At 46.1% G+C, this 27,901-nt stretch overlaps 1 long non-coding RNA gene across 2 annotated transcripts in view; it reads left to right on the top strand.

Annotated features, from left to right (window-relative positions):
- The window catches only part of LOC109284941 (uncharacterized), a 68,937-nt gene extending 49,256 nt beyond the window's left edge, over positions 1-19,681 (top strand). For both annotated transcript variants that reach the window (XR_009459849.1, XR_009459850.1), the window contains exons 4-5: positions 13,079-18,170; positions 18,351-19,681. This is a non-coding gene — a long non-coding RNA (uncharacterized LOC109284941). The remainder of the gene's footprint in view (positions 1-13,078; positions 18,171-18,350) is intronic.
- The last annotated feature ends 8,220 nt before the right edge of the window (positions 19,682-27,901 follow it).

The raw sequence follows: 27,901 nt of genomic DNA, 5'->3' as shown, positions 1-27,901 counted from the left end.
CCGACCCCCTGCATAGGCAGGAAAGAGCGCTGGGTCTAGATGACCCCAGCTAGATACTCATCTAACCTCCTCTTGAAGACCCCCAGGGTAGGGGAGAGCACCACCTCCCTTGGGAGCCCGTTCCAGACCTTAGCCATTCTAACTGTGAAGAAGTTCTTCCTAATGTCCAATCTAAATCTGCTAGCTTGTGGCCATTATTTCTTGTAACCCCCGGGGGCACCTTGGTGAATAAAAACTCACCAATTCCCTTCTGTGCCCCTGTGATGAAGCTTAAACTTTTTTTTTTAATTTGGTCTTTTACTTTGGTTATACAAGATGTTAGGATGTTTGGTTCAGGGCATTTGGTTTCTTTTGCCAAAGTGTCTCATGATTTTGGTCCCATTAACATTTCTAAAAAACACTTGTCACTTTTTTTTCCCCTGTTAATCTTTCCTTGTTTGCTCTTGACAGCCCCTCCAGCTGGTGTAAACTTGCCAGTTAGGATCTTGCTGAGTTGAAAGAGAGTTTTACCGTTACCTCTTTCAGCAGCCACTTCAGCTTCTTTGGCAATATTACCTATATACTTCCTCTTGGCTTTTCTCACATAGCTTCTTACTGATCTGCCATTTGTTTTATATGAATCTTTTCTGCTTCTTTTTCCTGAAAAATAACATCTCCAGAGGAGTTTTTGCAGAGCTGATGTTTGATTTGGCTTGTTTCCTGTCTTTCCTACAGTTCCATGTATCCTCACTTAGCTGGACTATAGGCTTACTTGTCTAGAAGCCAGCTTCAGTTGTTGTGGTGTCTCTGATATTATCATGTAGAAATATCCATGACATAATGATAATGACTTCTTGTGGTGGGTTTAATTTTTGTAAATCTGTTCTTTAGTTCAGTTCAATTTGAAATTGCTGCTGTAATGTTTTGTTTATTAGGCTTTTTTGTGGTTCTCAGGTTTTAGTTTTTCTTGAGTTTGCTCTTCAGTCTCGCCATCCATAAATTATAGTATGTAATTTATAACATCAGTTCATCTGTGGGCTCTTACATCCTGAAGAGCTGATCTAACTTCCCTTCCAACACAAGTCAATGTGATGGTCCTTCCAAATCAGTGTGGTTCCTCATGACTTTTTCTGTGGTCATTTTTGTGCAGGAAGTGTTTCACTATTTATGAACTCTAATGCCAAGCACAATTCTACCATTCAACATGCTGGTTGTGAAAATGAAGGCTATGCTTCCCACAGCTTTCTCTGTTGCATCACAATCCCCTGTTCAAAAGCAGGTTATAAAATACTTAGTATTTTTATAATTGTAAAATGATTTATACAGGTATATTTGAATAGCTCCTTCATGCAAGATGTTAACCAAAATCTTTCTGTTTTGTTTCCAAATGGGTCCATAAGACTGTTGGAAATCCTAATATAACTGGCAAGCCAGTCAACTTGTAGTGCAACAAAAGGCGCCAAGTATTAAATTACTTTCAAACAGAGGTAAGGTTATTGAGTCTATATATTTCTTTCTCATAAAATCCCAACCTTATCTAATACCCATACACACAGACTCATTCACACATCACCAGATTATGCTTGATGGCCAGTCAAACAGGAGTTCAGCTGCTTGATGTTAGGAGAGGGGTTGCCGGCATGTCTCTCCAAGGTGCAGTCTGGTTCTGGTTCTTGCCTTGATGTAAAATGGCGCTGCCATGAAGTCCTTACTGCAGGTTTTTATCAACTTTTCCACAATAATGGCAAACTACCAAAACTGCAACTCTCCTTCAGCTGCTGGGCAGGTTCCATCATTCTCCAATCACCACATGTCTTACAGCAGATACAAAAGCCTTTCAAAATGTCCTTATGTAAGCAGCGTAGAAATGTAGATGTTACCATCCTGTTATCAGTTGGAAGAAGTTCGCAGAATCTTACGTCCTTGCAGCCTGTCTTGACCAGTTCAAGCTCTTTTTTGTTTTTCACAGTCCTGCTCCATTGTCCTATAATACCCTTCCATTGCCCTATAGTACTCTTGGGATTCACATTTCCATTCATACAGCCATTCAAACAACTTTTAATAACATTACTAACTCAATAAGCCTATTTGCAAAGCATTGTTATTATACTCCTAACCCAAAGTAAATAGAAAAAGCAAAACACATATATCTCTCTCTACAAACTGACTGGTCATATAATGTTAATTGACTGGTCAATTGACCCCCTATTATTTGTCTGCAGTCAAAAATTGTCAGCTATTCCATGAAGCCAAGAATGCCCTTGTATAGGTAGTGGCATTCAATGTATAATTGTATCAGTGTCATCATTTAGCATGGGCATGAGCTGTCAATCTCCCAAACTCTTCTAGCTTCCTTTTCCTTCCCTACTAAACTATGTGAGGCTGCAGGAGCATGGGTAGATCTAGGATTTTGCAAAGGGAGGTGTAGATAGTGTGGTACATCATCACATAGTACACAACACATACATTTTTCTCTGGTTAAAGAGAAATTAGACGCTTTAATAATATGCCAGGGGCTTAGCAGGATATTATTCACTTGAAGATCAAAGCAAAAAACAAATATTGTTTCAAAGGAATACACACTAATTTGCTAGATTATATGTAATGTTTAAGTAATAGAAAATTTGAGAAATAGTTAAAACCAGTTGTTTTGTTATTCCTTAGTTAATATTCATGTGAGTTAACATTACCATGCCTGAGTTAAGATTTTTTTAGGTAGAGCTAAAAACAGTCTGCAGGCCTATGAAACAGCAAAATTGATATTACCAGAAATGGCTAAAAGACAGTGACATTACAGAGGAAAAGATAGCCCAATTAATGGAACATCAAGACCATTAAAAAAGAGAAAGGGTTGTTAACACCTGTGGATTTGGAGTGAAGAAAGATTAGCAGGAATCAAGAAGGTTATAATGAGCCATGAACTCAATTGATTCCCTCAGTGCTGCCTGAATAGAAATGCCACTGCCCCTCCTGGGCAGTTGGTTTTAAAGTTGGGGTGGAGCAGGAATCATGTGGGGTGTAACTGCACTCTAGGTCTCCCTAGGTCTGCCCTTGTGAAGAAGCTACTATGTGCTGAGGGAGGAACAAAAACTAGCAGCATAGAAAAGCTTCTCTTACTGGCCATCTGCTGTGACTGCAGGTATCTCCCAATGCAAATAGCAAAATGCTTAAGCAGTTGGTTTGCTGCTTGCTTAGCACAAGTGAATTTTTAAAACTGACGTTTGTCTTTAATAGTTGCTATGTCTAGAATGGATCAGTCTGGAATATCATTCACATTTATGTCATATTGAATGTAATAGTTTGAATGTTTGTAATAGTTGCCCATTAGCCAGTTTAGGAAGAAGACAAGATTCATCTTATCTAGGCCATTGTTTTGGCCTACGTGCAGCAGGTCCTGACTTTGCTCAAAGTCTTAACTCTTGAATTTTATCTTTAGAGGCCTTTAACAAGGTTAACATAAAATGACCCTTAAGCAAACATCCCACATTCCGAGAAATCAAACCCTAGGAGCCTTTTAAAAGGATTGGAAAGAAGGGTCACTGTAGTGGTGTGGAAATTCCCCAAAGTAATTAAAATGATCAACAAAAGAAACTGAACCTAGCAGAAATCTGTTGAGTAAGATCCGAGCCCAAATTTGGGAGTAGTGACAGGTTTGGGTAGGAGGGGCCCAAGACAGCAACTCACTCAATAAAAACTGTAACCTACTGTCCCAGTTTGGAGGTTACTCACTTGCAGAACATCGAAGGAAGAATCGCAAGTGTGGGCCGGATCAGACTGATCACCTGAACCACCCTCTCCGTGAACACGAATCTCTTAGTTCACGCTGAAGCTGTGGAGTGCCCGAAAGGGACTGAAGGAAGGGGAATTAGTCCTATCGGTATTGAGCCCAGCCCATTGAACTGTACTGCTGAGGCCAGCCCTTTGAACCGTACTACTGAGGCCAACCCATTCAATTGTACTACTGAGGAATGAAACCATACTTAGGTGTTTGGATTCTTGGAATTCTAGGATTGTAAGTATATCATGAAAATAATAGTATTGATTCAAATTTAACTTCTAGTTGTAATTGTAATTGTTTTAAGGAAGTGCATTTGGAGCATTGTTTCTGATATATGTAGTTATTTTGTTCTTAATGTTTGTGATATTTCTTAAAGCTAAGCAGTGTTATATGCATAGCAAAGAAATCTAAAATAAAATTGTGTTGTATGAATTAAGAGTGTAATCATTGTGAAATCGTGGAACTAGCTAAAAATTTCCCCAGCCAGTGCATCAAACAAATCAGTTGTGTGGAATCTTCTCTATTCCGTAACCCACTAGAGACAATTTATATTTATCTCATATTGATAGTTATAAAATTCATTACAAATTTTTAATTTAATTTAATTGTTCCACAATAAGAGTTAGCTGACTTTTTTTTTTTTGTAATTAGCCCAAGTATTTAACCTACTGACAATTAGTCTTTCTTCATTGTTCTAATAAATGAATGCTTAAAATGTTTGACCATTTTTGGCAATAATTGACCAGTCAAACACCACCTCTAAATGCTGTTAGTTATTACGATCCTTCCTATTGTTTCTGTAATTGAACTGAAGTTGTTTCATGTTTGTAATTTTGTTCTCCAGGCCAAGAAGATAAAGAAGCATGTTATTAAGTTGCTACACAGATTGTCTGTTAGAAATGAGACAAGATGTAAAGCATTCTGGGAAGCACCCTGATTTTTGTCTATCACGTGGCTAATCTGAGTAGTCTTGTAAAAGGAAAGAGGGAGATTGCGCTTTCATTGCATGCTGTCTTTAGTGGCTGAAGCTGGAAAGGCCTTGGGTAGTTATTATCCAGCAGTTGAAGTTCATTTGTTCTGGTTTGGAGTTCATGTTTTCAGAAATAAGCAAGCCCTGAGGAAAGGGATGTGAAAGGATCTACAGCTGGGACTTAATTTTTCCTTCCTTGGCTGAAGGGCTGTATTCCTTGGCTAGTGAGTCTGTATGTTGGCTTACAAGTATGATTTAAGAACTCTTACTTGACGGAGGTGGTTAGACTTCACTTATAATTTACTTGGTAATGTTGCTGGAATTGTTCCAGTTTATTCATGAAGCTCAATCAAAGTATTGAATTAAAACCAGAAGGTTGACTTGATATGGATGTTATTCATTTTAAAATCTGTAGGGGTTGTCTGAAAAATAGAGGTTGGACACAATATGGTTAATAAATTGGGGCATGTACTGTCAATGAATATGCTCTCATAGCAAGAGATGATGGATACCTGCAAATGCAGGTAGCAAATTAAGTGCCAAATAGTTACTACGTAGTAGCACTCGTGTAAATGCCAAACAGGAGCAAATTTGCTCCCAGTCAGTCTCACTACCAGGGGGGCCACCACAAGCTAGCCCCAGGGCCAGGGGGCTTGGATCTTTTCCAGCCCCAGGGCTGGGGCAGGCAAAGAGCCCTAGGCCCTTAAAAAAACTGTGGGGACTCTGGGGCCCCTGCAATTAGCCACTGGCCACCAGGTTGCACTCCAGTGGACCCCGGCCAGCCATAGCAGCCTTCTCCTGGTGCTGTTCCCTAGCATAGCTCTGCCACCTACCTGCCTGCCTGTCCCACATTGTGTCCCTGCACTGGAAACTGCAGGCACCTGCCTAGGCCCAGCAGCATCCTGGACCACCTAGAGCCAGCCTTTGGCCACCAGGTCCCTTTCCAGTGGCCCCTGGCCAGCCACAACAGTCTGCCCAGACCCTAGTGCTGGTCCCTGGAACAGTCCTGCTGCCTGCCTGCCTGTCCTGTGCTATGCCCCTGTGCTGGGCACTGCAGGCACCTACTTGCCCAGGCAGCATGCAAACTGTTACACAGAGGCTTGGGCTGTCAAGGGAGCCAGACTGGTGCTGTCCCTAGTGCCACACACCACCTCTCAGGGCCACAACTGGTCCCAGGAGGCATTGGTTATGCGTAGGAGGTGCACAAGCATTGGTTAGCTTGCGTGTGCACCCCCTGAGTGTGGCAGTGCACCCCCTATGGAAAGGCACAGACAACACAGTTGGTGGCACCTCCAGGTGGTTGCTGTTCACCACCGCCCCTTCCTTGCTGCTGACACTGCCAGTGGCATCTGCAGGTGGTAAGTGATTGCCATCGGCCACCGCCGACAGCGTGTCTGTGGGTGGTTGCCAACCCCTGGTCGGTGCTTGCTACCCACCTCCCCCACTGCCGGTGCATCTGCGGGAGCTCCTTGCTTACCGCCGCTGTGCTCCCACTACCGCTGCTGCGCTGCTGCCACCGCCAGTACCGCCATACCTCCCCAGAAGCTGGGGCATGCATTGTGCATGACAGGAGGAGACTGCAGACCTTGTGGTGCTGTGGGGTGAGGCCAAGATCCTTAGCCAGTTTGCCTGGAGCAGGCACTCCAACACCCATGTTGGCTGTATGTGGGAACACGGGCACAACTGGTTAGCACAGTAATGCCACATAAAGGTCAAGGCCTTGAGGGCACAGTGGGCCACTATCACTGACCACAACCTCCAGTTGGGGGCTGCCTGCAATTGCATGCCCTTTATGTGGCAGCTGGATCACGTCCTCATTGGCCAGGACCCTGGCCAGAGTTGTGCCGTGTACTCCAGCACAGGCAGCCTGCCTGAGCCTCATCTGTGGCCTGGCAGTCATGACAAGGCATCAGTGGGGAAGGGCCCCTCCAGGTGCCAGGAACCTGTCCTACTGTAGTTTCCACCCCCTTGTTGAGCAGCTCTGGTAGCGTGGGCCAGTGCCTGCCGTTCCGGCTCTGGTGGAGGCCTTTGCCTGGGCAGCTAGGTGCCTTTTCCCTGCACTCCAGGACACCACCAGGAGCTGCACATCCCCACCACCAGCAGGGACAGACTCAGGCCACCGGGCATGCCTGCCACGCCCAGCCAGTAAGTCCAGCACTGGGAGAAGGTCCCTCCCTGTCCCTGCTGCTGTCCTTCCCATGCCACTGCCCCTACCCCTCCTCCCTACCCAGCCCAGCTGCACTCCCCCTGGCCCCTGGAGTCCCTCCTCTCCCAACAGCATGCAGGGAGGTGGGAGACAGTGCAAAACTTTATTGAGAATCCTGTGCCCCCTCAACTTGGCAGGCACAGGCTTCTCACATGTGGAGGAATGTGTCAATGCCAGCGGTGGAGTCATCCTTGGCTGCCGGGGGCAGGGATATGTAGTGGAGCCATGGGTAGCTCTCTAGACAGAGTGGCAGACATTGAAGAGCAGCACAGACTTGTCCACAACACCGTTGAACCTCAGGGTCCCACACCAGATTCTCAGGTGTGCCCGGAGCACCATGGTGAGCAACAGCAGCAGGGCATAGTGGGTCAGACACCCATCAGTCCACACAAACATCTCCTCATGGCATGCCCAGGACACTTTCAGCAAGGGCCACCCCAGGGTGCCTCTCTGGAGAGACCCCCTGGGGGTAGGGCAGGGGCACCACCATCTCTGCATCCCAATCGGGCAGGAGATCCTTGCCTCCTGAGCCTGGGCACTGTAGGACTCATGGCAGTGCAGGACATAGCCTGGCCTACAGGAGGAGAAGAGGGGAGAGTGGGTCTGGAGCCACAGCAGCAGATGCTGATGGGAGCCAGGCCTGTCCTGGCCTGGGAAGGGGGTGAAGAAGGCAGGCCGGTGGAGAAGGGAGGCCACTTATGGCCAGCACCCAACAGCCCACCTGTCCTTGCTGAGTGAGCAGACACAGGGGGCTTGCCTGATGGCTGCCTGTGCCAGGGCCTGCCCAGATGACTTATAGTCCGTGGGCACCCATGCATACACAATCCCCAACTTGAGGCCAGGCAGTGCACAGCCCTCTTGTATAGTGCATGTTAGCTCAGAAATATTGCAAACTCTCACAAACAGCCTCTTTCTCCTGGTTGTGCAGGTCCTGCAGCTGCACGCAGGGGAGAGGCACCATCTGAGAGCATAGATGCACTGTCATGGTCATCACCAGCCTCGGCCAGGGCCCTCCATATGTACTGGCTCCAGCAGTGGAGGACCCATGGCTGGACCCAGCTGCTGGACCACCTGGTCACCGTGGCAGAGGAGTGGCTGGTGGACTTGCGGGTCTGGTGTGCAGAGGAACTTGCGTGCAAGTGGGAGAGGAACTGAGAGAGGAACCAGGTGGACTAGGCATTTGGGGACAGGCTCTTGGTCCTGGCAGTCGCCTTTCTGCCACCTGCTGCCCAGCCTCCAGCTGCAGCCCTGCCTGCACCCTGGAAGCCACCCAACACCCAGCAGCAAGTCCCCAATTGGGCTTGGGCTGAGGTACAGCAGTACCTACATCAGTTAGGTGCCCCTACCTAGATCCCTGCCTTGGGTCTCACACAGCCCCCTAACCTGGGCTGTGCCCCACTCCTTGCCTTTGCTCCATGTAGCCCTGGAGCAGGAGCTGCCTGCAGTAGGGTCAGCGCCACATGCAAGCCCTGCTGGCCCAGCCTGCTGGCTGCAGGAGGGGGAGCAAAGTAGCACCCACCATCACCCCAGGCGAGCCCCACACCCACTGGCCTTGCTGTGACAGCCACACCCATGGGAGTTCAGCCAGAGTCCAGGGTGCTGGGCACTTGTCCCTGGGCTCTGCCCCTAGGCACTCCCACCTCACTGCCCCCCACCTCAGTATGGCAGCCACAGCACACATTGTACAGTCTGTGCAGGGAAGAGGGTGCTCTATTGGTGGTGAGTGTAGTGGGTGGTGTAGGGGCTCCGTGGGGAGGAGGAAGGGGCTTTGTGATTTGGGAGGGAATGGGGGACGGGGTCTGTTGTGGGGGAGGGAGCAGGGATGGGCTCTCTTGTTGGGAAGGGAGGGGGTTATGTATTTGTGTAGGGGAAAAAAGTGTTTTTCTGAGATCTGTCCACAGTGAGCATGGTGCTGGGGGTGTACAGAGGGGCTGGGGCTGGGGCCAGCTGTCCAGGTGGCCTACAGTGAGGAGTTCAGGAGCAGGTGGTCAGCCCCTGCCACTCGCACCCAGTGTTTGGTCCCCTGCTAGCAGGCCTGGGGCCTCAGTGTGGGGCCCGTTGCTGTTGCTGCTGCCACAGCTGGTGCTCCCAGTGCCAGGTGTCCTCCGCTCACTGCACCTCCTCTTCTCAGGGCTTGCGGAAGAGCTGCACCCAGGCCTCGTAGATGTTATGCTGCATACATGCTGCAACAGTAACTTGAGGGATGTTGGCCTCCACGGCCTCAAGGCAGGTAGTGAGGGTGCACCAGCATCCCTTCAGGCACCTGAAGATGCACTCCACCAGCACACCAGTCCATTCCAGCCCAGGCACTGATTGAAGTGTGTGTGACAGGGGTCCAACTGGCTGGTGTAGGGATGCATGATCCAGGGAAGGAATGGGTAGGTGGGGTCCCTGATGAGGAGGGGCAGGGCCACCACCCCAACTAGCTGGAAGTCAGGGCTGGGAGGGCAATGTTGCAGAAGATGCAGGCATCCTAGGTGCTACCTGCCCAGCCAGTGCTCACATTGGTGAAAATGCTGCAGTGGTTAACAACAGCCTGGAGCACAATGGAATGAAAGCCTGACTGGCTGTAGTAGGGCCAGTTGCCCTGGGGTGGGCAGGTGATAGGGATGTGGGTCCTGTCCAGGGCCCCAATGTACTGGGGGGAGCCCATGGGACAGAACCCCACCACCTTTCCAGGGAGTCATGCACCCAGAGTGTGGTGTGCCCCAGCATGTGCTGGAGGGTGCTGTGGACTTCCAGGATGGGCTCCCTGGTAGTCGCCTTGCCCATGCTGAAGTAGCGCAAGATTTGCCAGCTTGAGCAGGGCGATGGCTACCTGGGTGTCCGTGGGGAGAGGCTTGCTACTCTAGGTGTGGGTGGAGCTGCTCAGTGAGTTCCTGGAAGGTGGCTCAGGTCATCTGGAGTGACTCCAGCCACTGCTCATCATCCCTTGTGCTCTGGGCAATGTGCAGCCACCAGTCCTGGCTGGCCGAATGGGCCCACAAGTAGTGGGGCTGGAGTTATTCCAGATGACCCAGGCACTGGTGGTAGTGTCCAGGTATGTGTTGTTGTCATCCCTGCCTAGGTCCAGGCAGTAGCATAGGGTCCAGGCTGCAGCAGCATGGTGGCAGGGGGCTGTGGTGAGCCTGGCCATGCAGCTGCACTGCATGAAGGGGCAGCCAGGGCAGAGACTGACTTAGGCCAGGCTGTGATCACCATGGCAGCAAAGCAGGGCAACCAGGGTGTCCAGCAGGAACCCAGGGTGCTGGGCATCACTGCTGGGGCTTAGGTGTGGAGCAGCCATTGCACAGTGGGCAACGGCTCTGGTGACAGTCACAGAAGGCTGTGCACGCTGCAGGCTGCTCCAGGCCAGTGAGCAGCACATGGGGCTGGCTTTTAAAGATGCCCCCCAGCTGCAGGCAGCTGTGGCCAGAGCCTCCAGTTTCCCCTGCAGGGGGCTGGTGCAGGGCCAGAGGGGTGGGAGTAGGCTACTACCAGGAGCAGCAAATCTGCTCCTAAATGCCTGCATATGTAGGTGCCTGCCCATAGCAGATTTACTTTGCAGTGAATTACTGTGGAGTAAACCCATCTAGTAGATGCAGCTAGTGGGGAGGGAAAGGCAGATAGTTCTTCAAAGCTATCCCAACCATTTTATCACAGGGATATACTCACCTTGGGGAATGTGATGGATCTGAAAATCTCTTCCCATTGTCCTTTTCTTCTGGCCCACACTTCTCCAGAACTAGTCTAATTCTGGTCTAGAGTAGTTCAAGAGGCAGGAAAATACTGTCTTTTATCTTCTGCCTATGGATCTGTATGGATCTAATTTCAGTCTTCTTAAGGGTTGGGTTGTGTTCAAAGCCATGTCCCAAAGTAAGAGGCAGTTTAGTAAAGCTCAGAAGGATAATTCCCTCCCTCTACCCCCTACCCCCCCCCGCAAAAAAAAACCCCAAACAAACCAGGGGAGTAATAATTGGGTGTCTAGCAGCTGCAAACCACCTACAGTGCTGTCTGCACAGGTTCCTCAGCACTGGCCAGCATGGCAGAAGGCAAAGCCAAAGCCTTGCTCTAAATTCTTTTTCCCCCTCCCATCTCTTCCAATGAGGTGTAAGTGGATGTGCACTAATTACCTTTGTGGTTCAGATCTCATGGAAGATTTTATTCATTCCTGTCCTGTTTTCTTAAACTGAAACAGCTCATGGTATGACCCCACCCCCCAGTGGAAGCGTATGAAGTATCTGTTACAGTAAAATAGGGTTATTCTGAAATATGTCTTAGTTGTAATTCCTCAGTAATGCCAGGAAGAAGTTGTCCAAAATAGAAGTGGCTGCTGTGTTTTAAGTCCTTAAATTCTGTCAGTGGCACTATATAAGCATTTTTTCCTAGAAGTTTTAATAGCTAGCTACCTACATGCAGATATACCCACTTATGACTTTAAAGTGTACTAGAACACTGAAAATTGTGCCTTGAGAAAACCATAGCATTTTTTCTTGATCAAATAATTTAATTACTTTTTTTAATATAGCAGGGCCTCCTCCCCCTTCCCCCTACCCTGAAAAAGAAAGAATTTTTCTCTCAAATCTGCAGAAGAACTTGAACGTCCATATAATTTTTCCCCCTTCCCATCACGATTTTAAAACAAATGTTCTGCTGTCCATTTTAGGAGAGCTGATAACTAGATGCATTGTGGAGGTTAGTAGAGAACTTTGGCATTGCTTTGAGCAATGGCATCCAACTTGTTTCAATGATGTATGTCTAGAGCATTTAGATTATAAAACGCCTTTCTCTAAGGAGCAGTCTTTCCATGTCTGACATTTATGATGCACACCTGTGCAGTGTCTGACTATTACACAGATTATTGCTATCTCCAGATTTATTATGGCTATCTGCATACACTACTGCAACAATAAAAAGGAGCAGTTTGCTTATGAGGAATGTAAGTTTCAGTGTTTTAGGTTTCTGTCCTTGTAACATCTGTTGCATAGCATAGCTTTGGGCAAGTTTAAATACCTTCATTTAATTTGGGTCAGTCCAAAGTTGGTATTCCCCTTCCCATTGGTGAAAACGTGAGGTGTAAAAATGTCCCACTTAAAGTAAAACAGGGAAAAGTCATTTTCTCTGCCAGATTTGTGAATTTTGCTGAAAAAACATTCTATTCATTTATTCAAATAATACATAAGGAATCTGTGTAAAAGAGAGGTGTGTCAAGAATGAAAATTAAAGCACAGAATGTGATGTTCTCCAGTTGCTTTGCAAGATGTCCCTTTTATAGGTAATATCCACATACTCACCGGGTTGTGTATTGTGCTTTTTGTGTGTGTGTGTTTTATGTGGGCAAGATGGCCTCTGTTGTTCTGGTCCTGTGCTCTGCACATGGAAAGCTAAGGTCTGTATCTGGGCAAAGCATGTAAAACACTCTGGCCTTACGGGCCAGAGAAAGCAGAAGATCCTCCAGGCAGATGAGCAAGAGAGAGGCTGGACTGCAGCACTCCGTAATTGAACAAGGCTTAGGTGATGTCACACCAGGTATATAAGAACACTTCAACTAAGGTTTCTAGTTGTTTCTCCTGGGGCTGCCAAGAGCTGCACAGCTGAGTTGTGAGCCAGTAAACCTGTTCCCTATGGGAGATGGGGGGAGTCCTCCACCCCACTTCACCGCAGAGGCAAGCAAAAGATATGGGACGGGAAAGGCTCAGAGAAAGTTTGTCTCAGAGTTTGAGACTCCTATTTCCTCCCTCTTTCCCCCTTTTTTCTTAAGTGGGTTAACGCCATGGGGTTATTAATCCCTGGAGAAAACTGCCCAGGAATGGGTCCTGGCAATTACTGGCCACTGTGTTCGGGATTTGTAATGTCTCAGCACAGTGGTATAGCTGAGACTGGATGTCCAGGCTGCAGCCATAGGCCTTGGCCCTTTTTTGCTGTTTCACAGCTTTTTCATTTCAGTCTAGCTGTGTGGCTGAACCCCAGCCTTACGTTTGAATGGCAGATTTGGGCCAGGGTGAGACCAGCTTTTGTTGACCAGTTGAGGCCCAGTGGGATACGCCTGGGCCTCCTTTTGTCCTTGTTGTAGTTTATGTCCCAACCAAGCAGTGTGGCTGGGTGCTAGTTGTAATTTAGCCCCAAACCAAGATAGTCCTGACTTTTCCTCCAAACTCTTTTACAGTTTTCTGCCCAGCAGAGCTGGAATCGGGACTAGGAAGTTTGGGGTGCGGTGTGCTGATGAAAGCAGCAGTTAACCCCTCAAAGCCACCATGGAGGTCGATGCTCTACCACTTCTCCAGGAACAATGGAGCCCCTTGCACTGCAGAAGGACCCATGCTCTTGAGCAGCTCCCCACAGTGTAGTGAACCTATGGAGCAGCTCATAGGACTCTCCAGTGTGGGCCCCCCCTCTCCAGCCCATTGCTACAGGGCAGGTATAGGGATGCAGGCCCCTGGAGCTACCCACTGGGGAGCCCCAAGTCCCAGACTGCCTGGGTATGGGTAAAGCCTCCCCCAGGATGGTACCACGTGTAGACTTTACTTTGTAGTTAATAGTGTTATAAAATTATATTTAATGTTTTTGTTGTGGTTTTGTTTTATTCTCTGTAATAAATTTGGGTTTTTATGTTTATACTGCTTATAATGAGGGGGTTTTGTTTATGTGGGATACCCTAGTAATTCATTTAGTGTTTCCCAGGTGGTTTGGATGGGGGCTGGAGCCAAGGTAAGATATATTTAGTGTGCCAAAATTGAACCTAGCCCTTGTTATTGCCAACTGGTGCCTGGCAGAAGGGTTACATATATAAAATAATAATACATGCATCTTGCTTGAATCTCTTAGCAAATGCACAGTTTAGGACATCAGATGACTTCTTAAACTAAAACATGTACAAAACAAAAAAAGGCAAAAAGACTTTGGCTCCCTTCCCCACCCATTCCAACCCTACTCCTCCAGAAGTGTTCATTACAAAACTAAACCCAATTAGAATCTGCAAGTTGGACGCTTATGATCAAATAGAGCAAGAAATTTATCTTTTTCTTGTGTTCATTCATTCTGGATGATTGACAAATGCTTGCATGTGAGTAGGAGAATGCTTTTCATGAACAATGACATACTTTCTGACCTCACAATCCTTATGTTTAAGGGAATTTACAACCCCCCCTCAAAAGACTGGCCTAGGAACAAAAATTCATAACTCTAAAACAACAAGGATTAAACACAGAAATTGACTTTATGGATTATTATAATCTACTTAGCAATATCTCTGCACTCCACTGGTGATAACAACCTTCTTCCCTCCTCACTGGTCATCTTATTCCACTGATTAGGTTTTCTGTTTCTCCTGTCTTTCAGCTAATCCTGATAATTACTTTTTGTCCATTTTATGGTCCTGTTCTTTTTCTTTAAGCAGACTGTATTTTATTTACCTATGTAGCTTTACACAGGTTATTGTTCTGTTGTTACTTAACTCAAACTACATCTGCTTCTTTCTCAGACATGAAGAAGAATATATTGTGATTAAATAGCTTAATGGACAATCTGCATGGTTGGGAGAGAGTCTTAGATAAGAGAGAACCCCCCAAATACCCTTGTTTCTCACATTTTCTGGATCAACATGGCTACATCATCACTCCAACACTATTGTGAAATATAAGTTAATGTTCCAACAGAAACCATAACTCACCCAAATGCCTTGTTCAGTGTTTTAATATATACTTTAGGACATATAGACATTCATTTAAATGATATAACTTGACCTACAATGCGGCTATCATTTAATATGCACACAAAAATTGGACAGCGGGTCTGAATTTTGAGGCCCTGTCCCAGAGATTGCTACAGTCTGCTGTATTAGGGCATGTGCAGATGAAACAGGGGTCCTAAATTGAAGCAGTGGATTTTAAAAACATACTGCTTCAATTTAGGGCTGATTAAACCCGTGTTGTGCAGACACCCTGCTGATTTACCTGCCTTTCTGGTGCGGATGGGAGAGCGAGTTGCTAGCGGGCAGAGCAGTCCCTGGGCTGCGGTGGGATGGGGGCGGTGGGCTGGTGCTTCCCTCTGTGGCAGCAGTGGGCCACCCCCAGCTGGCCCCTGCCCACAGGCACCTGGCTTGGGCAGTCCCAGAGGGCACCGCAGCCATGGAGGGAAGCACTGGGTCCCCGTGCAGCTCAGGCAGGTAGACAGGCTCAGAGGGGTGGGGGAGGGGGAGATCAGGCTCGCTGCTTTTCTTGGGCAGAGCCTCATGTGCAAGGCACAGGAGTAATTCTGGTTAGGAGTCTGAGAAGGGTTAATGTTAGACAGAGGCTAAATGTCTTTTAAATACGAGGGTAGAATGGAAAAAAATGGAATCTAGACTCAAATTGCTGGATCTGATTCAGTCTGCAAAGTTTTGGGATTTTGTGTCTATTAACTAACACAAGCAGGTGCACTGGGGTGTTGCCTGCTAGCAGGAAGTTCTAGATTAAGAAATGGACATCCAGCTGAGCTACATCACACAAAATACTTACTTTTGCTAATAACGCAAAACACACTTACAGTACTTTAATAACCTTTCCAAAGTTCCTCAGTTCTGGTGATTTCAGCAAACGTACTCCCCCTTTTGGGACTACTGAATCATCTGAGAAAAGAAACTGGAGTGTGACTTTTATTTTGAGATGGATCCAACAGGAAAGAGGAGTTTTTTAAAAATTTAGTGTGGCCAAAAATGCCAGCCATCTTATTAATTTTTTAAAAAATCATGTTTGGACACATTTACTGCTTTAGCTCATGAGATTTTGGTCCTGATTGGGTCCATCTACATGTTCATTGTGATTAGTTACTGCACATTTAGTTTAGTACTTACTGAATGAAATACTAAGTAAATGTGCAGTAAGTACAGTTACTGTGCAGTCGTGCCAGTGCACAGTTTTTTTTATGATGGTTACTGCACAGTAGCCTAATAACACTGCACAGTAGCTTATTAGCATGGTTTTTGACTGGCACGCTACTGCACAGTGTTATTAGGCTACCATGCAGTAAACATCTTGTGTAGACACACCCATTGGAACCAAAAGCAAATAATCAACTTGCAAATAACCACAAATGATAGTTGTTGAATTTTCTCTCTTAAGATTCAGTCAACTGCTTTATTAATGGGGATACATTAGGAGTCAGCCAGACTAACTATCCTTGTTAGTGTCATAGTGATATTATAGCCACGATGGTCCAGGAATTATGGGAAAGAGGCAGATTTTCAGAAGCTTGTCTAGCTCTATCCCAACCATGTAGATGGTTAAATAAAAGATATCACCCAAAGAAATACTTGTCTTTCACATAGTCTTATTAGACTCCCTTACAGAAGAGTAATTCCCAACAGCCTACCTATTTTCTGTTCTTTCCATCACTGGTGTGGCATGTAGGGAGTGGAATAGGGCAAGGAATTGACCCAAAGTATCGTATAAAGTAAAATTTCTGACCTATAGGCTAACAGCTTGAAAATCACTGCTTGTAATGAAGGAGTTGACAGGATAAGCGAGTAGTTGTACAGGAAGGGTAAGTAGGCAGCCCAAGCAAATTCACACTTACTTTACACCCAGATGTCAAGCACTGGCCTACATCCATGTTCAACCAATTCAGTGTCATTTATTTATAAATTCTTTTCTTAGAGTCTGCATTTTTATAGCCTAGTTCTTCCTTCCTTGTCTGTACTGATGTCTGTGGTGGTGGACTGAAACCTGTAGAGATGCAATATATGGTTTCAGGCTCATGGCCAAGCAGGATCACTATTATAGTTACTTCCACTCAGAGGTTCATGTTTCCTGTCTCTAAAGGCAGTCTCCAGAAGAGTAAACTCCCTGCCATGTGGCACATCAAGGCATACATAGAAACTTATTGTGACAGCACAGGCAGTAATAAATGTTCACTGCACTCTAGAGTAATACAGTAGTTCCTGCATCTCCTGTCTTCTAACATGCAGGCTAAGTCTGATAAATATTTTTATATAAAACTTCCTTCTTAGAATTCAATATTTTGGAACCTTTTTGTGCTGTTTACTCCTCAGAAGTTTTTTATATTATGGTAAAAAGTTTCAAATATGTATTAAAGTTCTTTGTTTATCTGTTGCATATAGGACTGTTTGTCAGCGCACAGCATGAATTGAATCAGTCCTGAAAGTTCCTTGTGAAGTGGAAGTCATTGACATTTTTCTAACAAAACCCACAAAAAGCGAATTAATCTAGTAGTAAGTCAAGTTCTAATCAGGGCTTTGTTGTGAGGAACAAAGCAATGCTGTTTCCAGCCATAGTATGCTACTGTATAACTACATGTTCCCTTAGGGAAAACTTTGGAGAGAGATTGCTCCATTGCTATGTAATTCTCTCTCTTTGTACTGAAAAACATTATCCCTAGAATCCATGCCAGGATAACCAGAAACCTGCCACAATTAAATTCTAGCAAAACTAAGATTATACTGATTGTCTTGGTCAGGTACAACAGAAGCAGCATTTCCCAGGCCTCCTGACTTTCCATTCTTCTGAGACTGCTTCACATAGCCAATTAGGCTATGACAGCGTTTGTAAAAAAATGTTCATGAACAGGATCTGATATACCAAAACTCTGATCTGATAGCAAGGGAAAGAAAAAGCTTATTAATGTGAGATGTTGAAATGCCCATAATAGCTGAATTCTGGGAATTTTTAAAGTAGAGTAGTATGTAACAGCTAGTTATGATACTTGGTCCTTTCAGCTAATTGTTAACATGGCTCACAGTTTACAGCCTAAACACAAAACTTAAGGGCTAGGGACAGAAATTACACACAAACTGGTCTAAGTGATCAGAAACTGGTTTAGACCTGTAACAGAACAGTAGCTCAGTGCACATAAACCAGTTTCAAAATGGCTGAAACAGGTTTGAGATAAATCTGGTTGAATCAGGTTTAATTGATTTGGGTCAAACTGGTTTATGAAACTTCTGTCCCAGACTCCTTCCTGGTTCAAGTTAAATCACAGTCCCCCAGCATCCCAGTATGCTTTCCAGCCCTGTGCTGTGCTATGCTTTCTGCCCCAGCTGAAAAGGGTTACTGTTGGCTGTGACTTCAGACTACAAGTCCCAGAGGCAACTGGAAGCAGGAAGAGGAAGTGATGAGCAAACCTGCAGGTTCCTGCTGTTGGACTACAAATCCCAGAGTCCTCAGGGCAGCAGGAAGAGGATCTGCAAGAAGGTTGCACTCTAGCACTGCCTGGCTTCTGGCCTTAGCCACTGCAGGCATATGGCTGCATTTTCTGACTCAAAGGTAAATGTGTGTCCAGTTGTTTCTCAGTTTAATCTTTGTAGCTTAGATTAACCTGTGAAGACTCAATCAATTCAGCCTTGGGCTTTTTGTCTGTCTGTACTTAGCCAAGGTGTTCATACATTATGAAATATACTTCTCAACAAACTCTGCTTCTGAATCTAACTTCCTTTTTTCTTACAGTAACTCCAGAGGCATTGGGATCAGAAAAAAAGCAATCATCATAACAAGAATAGTTGTTGCTGTTGAAGGAGAGTAAAACAAATCTCTATTCAGTGTTGAACAGTGGTGCTCAAACTTTTGGCTCTACAGGCCAAGTGAGTGGCATGGGGCTGGTTTGTGGGCTGGGTCCTTCATGGAGTCAGGGCATGAGGTTGGGCCCCACACTGCCTTGCCTTGGCCCCACATTCCTGGATCAGACTCTGCAACAACTTGGCTCAGCCCCACACATCTGGATCAGGTCCCACACTGTCCTAGTCCCACATGCCTGATCTAGCATGTAGGTCTGTGGTATCTGGACCAGCAGGTTTCTCACAGGTACATAAATCTGGCAGTAGTGGATGAGTAATTAATACTGCTACCACTCCCCACCACCAAATTTTTTGATCCATGGGAGCCCAGTGGGCCTAATGCTGCTACTTCATAGACTGGATCTGACCCGTAGGCTGAGAATTGAGCAAGATTTCTTTTCCGTGCCAAAACTATGAAAATGTTATGTCTGCGGTAAGAAGTCACCTAAAAATACCACAATAACAATCTTAAACTGGCAAGTTGTCAAAAGTGTCATTTTATCAGTGATTGAACATTTGGGGGAAGTAAAAAAGATGTTGAAATATTCTCACTAAGTCTTTCTTAAGGAAATCAAGGGATTTGCTCCTTTGGTATTTGGGATAGAGTTTTGGAAATATAACTATTCTTTCCCCTTTTTATTGAAACCCTTTCTGTTTTTTTACTGATGCAAATCCTTTTTTTTGTCCTAACCTAGTGCTGACATATATCTTGGCCCAACCCATATACTCCCCACAGGCTAGAGAGTTCATAAATTTTGTCTGGCTCCCCAGAATTTAAAAATGTTTACAAGCTTGCAAAAATATTATCAAATGGTAACAACAGCTGTCAACTTCCTTAACTTCCTTGAGGCACTCAGCAGATCAATCCAAATTACTTTCCATGGAGTGATCCTGGGTAATAGTAATTTTCTTTTATATTCCACAAGAGCAGACGCCGGGTCCAGATTTTTTATTTTTCTATTTGTATTCCAAATAACTTGATGAAGGAAGGCTAGTAAGAATACCTAAGTTTTGAGCTGGGAGGATGGGACTTTGATTACAACAGCATGCCTGATAGTCTGGGTCCAATATTTAAAAAAAAAAAAATCTTGTTAAGGTTGGTGGGGGGTCATTTAAAGAAAAGTTTCCATATTTCTGTTACGTGGAAAAATCATGTTATAATGCAACTGGATGAACTATGAACATATAGGCCGAAAATGTCAATAAAAGTTAGGCTAAAGTGTATCTTCTTGTTTAGCTGCTTCAGCCTATTTATCCTGAGAAAATAACCGAACCGGAACATGCTTTTAAAATGTAAAATACAAATTTTAATTGAGACAATATTGAGTGACTTAATGTAGTTGAAATAAGAAACTGCAGGGAATATTCCCTGAATTTTAAATCTATGGCAACTTTGTGAACAAATATGAATACACTATAGGATGTTCTGTGCTATGATGCCTGAAAAATTGGCAAATGGAGTAGAAATTAATTACAATGGAGAGTTTAAGAAACTACTCTTATTAGAGTAAATTACTTACAAGATTCTATGCCTAAAACCCATACTTGATAGAGAAATAAAGGAATACTTTCTCTAGTTTAAAATTAATCAAGATCAGTACTGTGGCAAGGAAGTTTGGCAGCTGGGGCAAAGCCTGCAGCGGCAGCCCACTCTCAGCCCATGCACAGATCTGGGGGGCACACCCACCCCATGCTTGCCCAGGAATGCAAGCAGCGGTGGGAGCCGCCCTCTCCCCCATCTCTGCCTCCCCCAAATTAGTTGTTTGCTGCTCCATCCCACATCCCACCCCAGATGAGCAGTGCCTATTGGTGCCCCTTCACTTTGGGACTGAGGGAGGTTGCCCCACTCATCTCCCCCCTCTCCCCTTGCTATAGCACTGATCAACATTAGAAAACTATAATAATTACTATGTCTTGTATTGTGTTGGGGAGATATAGCAATCATTCTCAAGACACCAAAAAGCTATACTCTATAGTCAGATCCTTAGATCCCACTGCATCTGCTCTGAGAATACTTGGGACATCTCCTCGCCAAAGTGAAAACTGCCTTTAGCTAGCAAAAGCACTCCAGCAGAGAAATAGACCATATCTTTAAAAGAGCCACCCCAATACCCTACAGCAATCTGCTACAGTACCAAAAGAAGCTTCCATGATTGTATATCCCTGATGGTCACCTACCACACACAAGAATGATCATCAAACAATTGCAGACTGTACTTGAAAATGACCAGACCTTGAGAAAAATATTTCCAGTACCCTTACTCCTGGCTTCCAGAAAGCCCCCAACCTCGCTGAACTCATCTTCAGAAGCAAACTTCCTGCTGATCAACAGGCACCTAATGAGGCCCCAACTCTGCCTTAAAGAAGGCAAACCTGTCAATTTATCTTTACTGTCATACCAATCAGCATGCACGACAATGAAACAATCAGAATCCACAGATCCCACATGTGTATCCTAGAATGTAATATACTTCATCCAGTGCACCAAATGCCCTCAGGGAAACTGTATGTGAAACTAGACAAAAGCTATGCCAAAAATTAATGATCACAGAAAAAAAGATAAAAGACACTAGCACACAGGTAGGAGAACATTTGTCACAGAAAAAAACCCTCTTTCTGACCTCATGCTCAAAGGAAATGTACAGCATGCCTTCAAACAACTGGCTGGGGAACAAAAAATCATTAGCTTAATGGACACTAAGACCCATAGATTTAATGCAGACATTGACTTCATACCATTTATAATCTACTTTATCCCTGCTAAGGTCTCTGCACTCCATAGGTGATAATCAGCAGGGATCCAGGTTTTCCATTTCACATGGAAAAATGGAGAAAACCATTTTAATTGGAGAAAATGCAGATTTTCCCTTTTAGCAGGGAAACCCATGGATTTCCCCCTTTTGCAAAGAGCTTTGCAGGCTGACTGAGTTCCAGCCTGCAAGTGCTGTTTGCAAAAGGGGGGAAAGACCCAGCCCTGCTTGGAGGGGAAGGGAAAGGGAGAAAGGACAGGACCCGATACGATCACTTACTGGAGGCTGTTGTGGTAGGAGGATCAGCCTTCTTTTTCCTGGAGGTAAGTGGGGCTTGAGGGTTATGGGCCAGGGCTGGTGGGGAAGTTGGCTGGGAGCTGAGGGAGCCAGGATGTGTTGGGGGAAGACATGAAGTGCCTGCTGGCTGGCAGGCACTCCTGGTGGGGCTTTCGCCAACACTTTCCCCTCCCTCAGCCAAGGCAGGCGGGTGGGCAGGCAGGGAGAGGGGGGTGGGAACAGAGCATGCCCCAGAGCATAGTGGGAGAGGAGTGAGAGGCACTGCTGGCCCCCAACCTCAGCTCACTCTGTGCCCACTCACAGGAGCAGGGCCAGGGGGGCCAGGGCATCAGTGTCCCTCTGTGGGCCACATGTGTGCTGCCCAGCCTCTGGGGGTGAGGAGGGAGAGCTTGCATGTGGCAGCCAGCACTGCTGCTGCACCTCACTCCACTTGCCTGTGGCCAGCAGCAGGAAAACCACACGGGACATAGGGTGCGGTGGTGTGGTGCCGGCTGCCACATGTGAGCCCCCTCCCAGCCAAGCAGGCAAGTGAGGCCCATAGAGGGGCACTGCTGCCCTCAGCCCTGCTCTGGGCAAGTGGCACAGGGCATGGCAGCAGCAGTGCAGTGGTGCTGGTGGCCGTCACCATGTGAGTGGAGGTGCGGTGTGGGGGCAGCCACCAGTAGCAGTGTTGTGGCGGTGGTGGCCACTGCATGCCAGCACCACTGCATTGCCCCAGAGCAGGGCAAGTGGGGTGAGGGCAGCAGTGCCCCTTTGTGAGTGGCCCATGCCCGCCTGGCTGGTGGGGAGCGGGAGCTCACACTCAGTGGCTGCCACTGCATCCTGTGTGGCTTTCCCACCACCAGCCACAGGCAAACAGCGCGAGGTGCAGTGGTGGCAGTGGCTGCCATATGTGAGCTCCCCCTCAGCAGCCTGTGTATAGCCTGCAGAGAAGCACTGCTGCCCTCGCCCCCCAACCCTGGGAGTGGGCACAGAGTGAGCTGAGATGGGGGGCTGGCACTGCCCCTTGCCCCTCCACCACTGTGCTCCGGGGGGGGGCGCTCTGTTTCCCCCCACCTCTCTGCCTGCCCACCTACCTGCCCAAGCTGAGGGAGGGGAAAGTGTTAGCGAAAGCCCCACCAGGAGTACCTAATGGGAGTACTTGATAAGCAGGACTGGGGAGACTGTGCAGGGGGAGTGAAGGGTACTAGCAGGGCTGGGTGGGGGGGCCCATGTGGGGGCCTTTAATTTTTATCACGGATTTTGGATTTTTTATCAGAGAATTTGTGACTTTTTTTTTTTATCATGGAAAACTAGGATCCCTGATTATTTGCCAGCCCCCCATCTCTGCTCACTCTGTGCCCACTCCCAGGAGCAGGGTCAGGGGGTGAGGGCAGTAGTGCCCCTCTGTGGACCATGCATGTGCTGCCCAGCCACGGTTTTCTCCATTTTTGCATGGGAAACAGAAAACCCGGATCCCTGGTGATAATTAGCATCTTGTATGGTCTTGCTCTTCCACTTATCAGGTTACCCTTTCTACAGCATTTCTCTTGTCTGTTGGCCACTTTATAATATCACTTACTTCCTGTTTTTATTTAATATAGAGATTTGTACAAGCCTTTGTTCTATCTACTATTTCACTCTTCTTATGTTATATCAACAGAATTTCTTTTTAAAACTCAGTTACATCTGTAAGAACTCATTGAAGATAACTGAATGGCACAGGCATTATTGATGGCATAAGAGAGCTTTCTTTTATAGAATCATAGAAGGTTAGGGTTGGGAGGGACCTCAGGAGGCCATCTAATCCAACACCCTGCTCAGAGAAGGACCATCCCCAATTAGATCATCCCAGACAAGGCCTTGTCTAGCCAGCCTTAAAAACCACCACGGATGGAGATTCTACAACCTTCCTGGGTAACCCACTCCAATGTTTTACTACACTTCTATTGAGAAGATTTTCCTAATATCTAACCTAAACTTCCCTTGCTGCAACTTGAGACCATTACTTCTTGTTCTGTCACCTGCCACAACTGAGAACAGTTTAACCCCATCCTCTTTGGAACCCCCCATCAGTTAGTTGAAGGCTGCTTTAGGTGGCAGAATCTAAATTATTCTTGTTAATACACAGAATGGAAAGAATACAGGGTGGATTTCTAGACTGGCAATCATTCTCTTTCTTCCCCATTATCTTTTTCCTTGCAAGCAGCTACCGAATCAAAAACAAGATGTCTTAAAGGGAAAAATGCAATGGAAAAGTTGTTTTTCTGGTTTTGACAGTAATGAACCTACTACTCATCTGTACTTCCTCACAAATTTATACTAATAGTCTAAAAGTTAATATACAAAATAGAACCATGGTGAAGTTCAAATAGCTGGGCATTCCTAAATCCTTACTTCCATCCATAACACCAGCAGCACCTGTAGCAGTATTCTTGTGGTACAAAGGTTAAGTTAAGGCAGTCCAGTTACTTTTTGTCCTCATCTGCCTTGAGCACCAGCTTGAGAGATCATTGCTCTTCCCTTTTACATGGGAAGCAGTCAGGAGTTGGCAGAACTTGGAATTCAGAGAAGCTCATACTCTCAAAGTGAGATTACCTGTAATAACACCTTACAACTAATACAGGATAGGTTGGTGAGAAAGTCTTGTATCTTGTTCTAACGCAGCTATTACCCTTGAAGAACATACCTTCATGAGATGCCATTATAGTTCTATAGAGAAAACTTCAGGGTGTATCTGAGGGTAGCTCTCTGGAGAATCTTGAAAATTAACATGTACATCTTGAACATGCTTTAATATTTTATAGTGATCTTGTGTTTTGAGCAGAGTAGTGGGTATAATGCTCTCAGTATCTTGTACTACTGAGGAAGCAGGATGTTGTAATCTGGATTTTCTTAAGGGTTTGTTTTGTTTTTTGGTGTTTAATGTTGGAGTGCTCATTATGTATAATGAGTAGCACTAACTGAGCCTGCATATCAGAAGTGGTTGAGCCCATCTCTAAAAGCGAGGCTACAGATGAATTTGACAGTCTCAAGGTAAAATCCTTTGAAGGATGATAACATGATTGTGTGAATGGGGAAACACGTGAATATCTAGTGCCCACTTTCATAACCACAGCATTTTTCAAACTCTTGTATAGGTGGTGATCTCATCCAGGCACAGGGATATAGCTACATACTTTATAGAAAGAAGAGGCATCAATGTAATGATGATACATGGATTGCAGGACTTCAACATTTTCTTATACTGCTTAATATAGGCAATAAAAAAGGTAAGGGACCAAAGTGAAAACAGAGTCATGATGCCCACAGGCTACCACTAGTAATCAAACTATTCCATTCTGTATAAACTGAAGTATTGGAGTGGCCTGCACAAAAAGTATCATAGAAATAATCCAGCATAGAGATTACAAAGGTATGGGTAGCTGTGCTAATGTTTGCCTTAGAGTAGGGGTGGGCAAAATATAGCCCACAGGCTGGATCCAGCCTGCCAGGCACATTCATCTGGCCAGTAGTGCCCACCAACTAATTGTACTGCACCCAGCTCTTCCACCCATGATGGTGGGAATGAGGCACCCACTATATATACCCCCACCACCATAGCCTATTGTGCCTAACTCCCACCTTTGTGAGTGGAAGGGCCTGGCATGGCCAGCATGCAGTTTCTGGGCAGCGCTGCTGCTGACACTCACTGCTGTAGCCACAATGGTACCTGTTTGGCTGCCCTGGCATCCCACTCTGGGTAACAGGTAGGGAAGCAGTGGGGGTGCGGGCAGCAGGGGAGATGCAGATGGGTGGGCGCACAGAGTGTGGGGCTGGCAGCCGTACAGAGTCTATGTCCCTGGGGCCGGGAGCAATGCAGAGTTCGGGTGGGCAGGGTGTGGGTTTGAGGGTGGGTGCAAGGGGTGTAGGGCCCCTCCTCACAACATTCCCCCCATGGTACACAGTGCCTGCAGGCAGTGGCAGCAATGGCAACAGCAGTAGGCAGGGGTGCTCAGGGCACTTATGCCCAGTGGCTTGTGGCTTCAGCCTGCACAACATGTAAAGGTGAGGTACACAGCCTGGCCAAGCCACCTCTCTTACTGGGGTTCCCCACTGCACATGTGAAAGTCCCACACTCGGACGCCGCCAGGGAGGAGCTCCATGCACTGGAGCTGGATGCCTTCACTGCTCCACACTGCACAGGTCCCAGAACTCCACAGGAAAGCAGGGGCCAGGATTTTCCTCAACTTCCCGTGAAGTCCCAGGACCTGTATGGCAGGGAGTCATGAAGGTAGCCAGTTGCAGCATGTGGAGCTTCCCTCCAGTGGTGTGCGAGTGCAAGAGTTGCGTGTGTGCCAAGGGGAGCCCCGGCAATAGAAGTGGCCTGGCCAGATTGCAGTCCTTGCCCCCATGTGCAGCTCTGGCTGGAGCCGCATGCTGCCAGGCACAAGCACAAAGTGCCCCTGCCTGCTGCTGCTGCTGTTGCCTGTGGGGGCTGCACACCATGGGGGGAGTGGGTGAGGAGGGTCCCCACCCCCCCACCCTTCCTCACACCCCACAAATGCCACACACTCACACGCAACCCCAACAAGCCCCCCACATATACACCCCCAAAATACCCTATTGCCTCCTACACACACAGTCACACCCCCTCACAAACCCTCCCCACATCCCCCAAACACCCCACCATACACATACACACCCCACCATACACACCCATACCCCCACACACTCCACCATACACACACCCTCCCAACTACACCCCAACATGATATACAAGACTAAGACTTTATTTTTGAGTTATTATGCAGTCACCTCTACATACACTATGCAAACACAAATCATGACAAAAATATTTTTGTAATAAAATTAAAATATGTTATAGTAGGTGTTTGACTTTTAGTGTATGATGTATTTATTTTCTGGTTGTAAGGTGGTAACCCCACCCCCCCTTAAAGAAGTATTTCCATGGGGTGAGGGGAAGGACTTCTGAAGGCAAATGTCAGGGGTTAGGGGTGGGATTTTGGGTTCCAAGATGGCAACCAGGGGGTGGGGAAACTGTCAAGGGGCAGAGCTACCAATGCAGCTCTCCAAAACTCACCAAACCTTGTTAAGCCTCCCTCCAGCCAAAAAAATTGCCCGCCCCTGCCTTAAAGAGTAGTCACTGAAATCTGATAAAGGGAGTATGGGAAAAAGCATAACTGGCCACTGTGCTTATCTAAGAGTGTATAAGCAACTTGGGCTCCTGACTCAGCTTCTTGGAAAGACAGTATGTATTCTCCATCTGTAACTGTAGTTGTATTTTACTAGCGATCAACATCACCTTTATTGTGTTTGGAACAACTTTCAATCAGCTGAGGCTCATCAAGATCCCATCTCAGCCAAACACTGGGAAAACAAAGATGAATACAAGAACTGGGTGCTGTTAACATGCAGCTCAAACATCTCACTATGTCATTTGGCTACCTCACACATACTTTGCAGCAAATGGTAAGATAGTGGAATCTTGCAGCAACACCTTGTATTAGAAAGCTCTTGGATATGAACAATTGTCCAACATACCTTCCACAACATCTCAAAATAATTATAACAATAAAACCCAGCTAAATTGAGAATCTCCTTATGCTTTCAGGAGACAGTTTATTGGTCAGTAGTTTCAAAGGCCCATGACAAGTATGTTTAACCAACTTTTTTCTATGTGGAGGAGGTTATTGACTGATGAGAACAACATGGTCTCTCAGCCACGGCCAGAAAGAAAGATCGATTCCAGATGTCACCAGAGTGATTTTTGTCATATCCTTCTCATTTAGCTTGCCACAAAATGGGATGCTAGGGGTAAGATACTAAATGGCAAGACTATCCTTGAGTAGATGTTCACTTTTGTGAAGGAAATTGCCGTGTCCTGCTAACAGTTATTAGAAATCTTTACCAACAATGCTCCTAAAAGACAAAAACACTTTGCACTTGCATATTGCAGTGATGTGATACGTGTGCCTATTTTGTTGCAGCTGTGAACCTCAGTGAATGAAAATTAACCAGAGTAGAGGGAATAATTGCTCCTGTGGGTATGCTTTAATTATCACTAGGCCAGTTAATGTTCCCCTTATTTGCCTTATGAAACTGAAGCTCAATGAAAGAAGAACAAAAGTATGACTATGGGTGCATTTAAGTGCATTTAAGTGTAACTAAATTTAATACTCATTAAACTAATGTTTATTAAGCAATTTTTAGCAGGTATCTACACGTGCAGGAACTTGGGACTAAGGTTAGTGTGCTAAAGTTAGTTCCAAGTCCCTGCAGCCCTGCCATGTGCCCCTAGTGGCTTGGCAGACCTGGTGCTAAAGTTGGTGCTGGATCATGTTTACATGTGCGTTAATGAGCTTTAACTAGTCGTGCCTAAACTCGATACCTGCATTTTCAGGTATCAAATTTAGCT

This window comes from Alligator mississippiensis, chromosome 2 (assembly GCF_030867095.1).
Source record: "Alligator mississippiensis isolate rAllMis1 chromosome 2, rAllMis1, whole genome shotgun sequence".
Taxonomy (NCBI): domain Eukaryota; kingdom Metazoa; phylum Chordata; order Crocodylia; family Alligatoridae; genus Alligator; species Alligator mississippiensis.
This window is presented reverse-complemented; position numbering and strand designations above follow the sequence as displayed.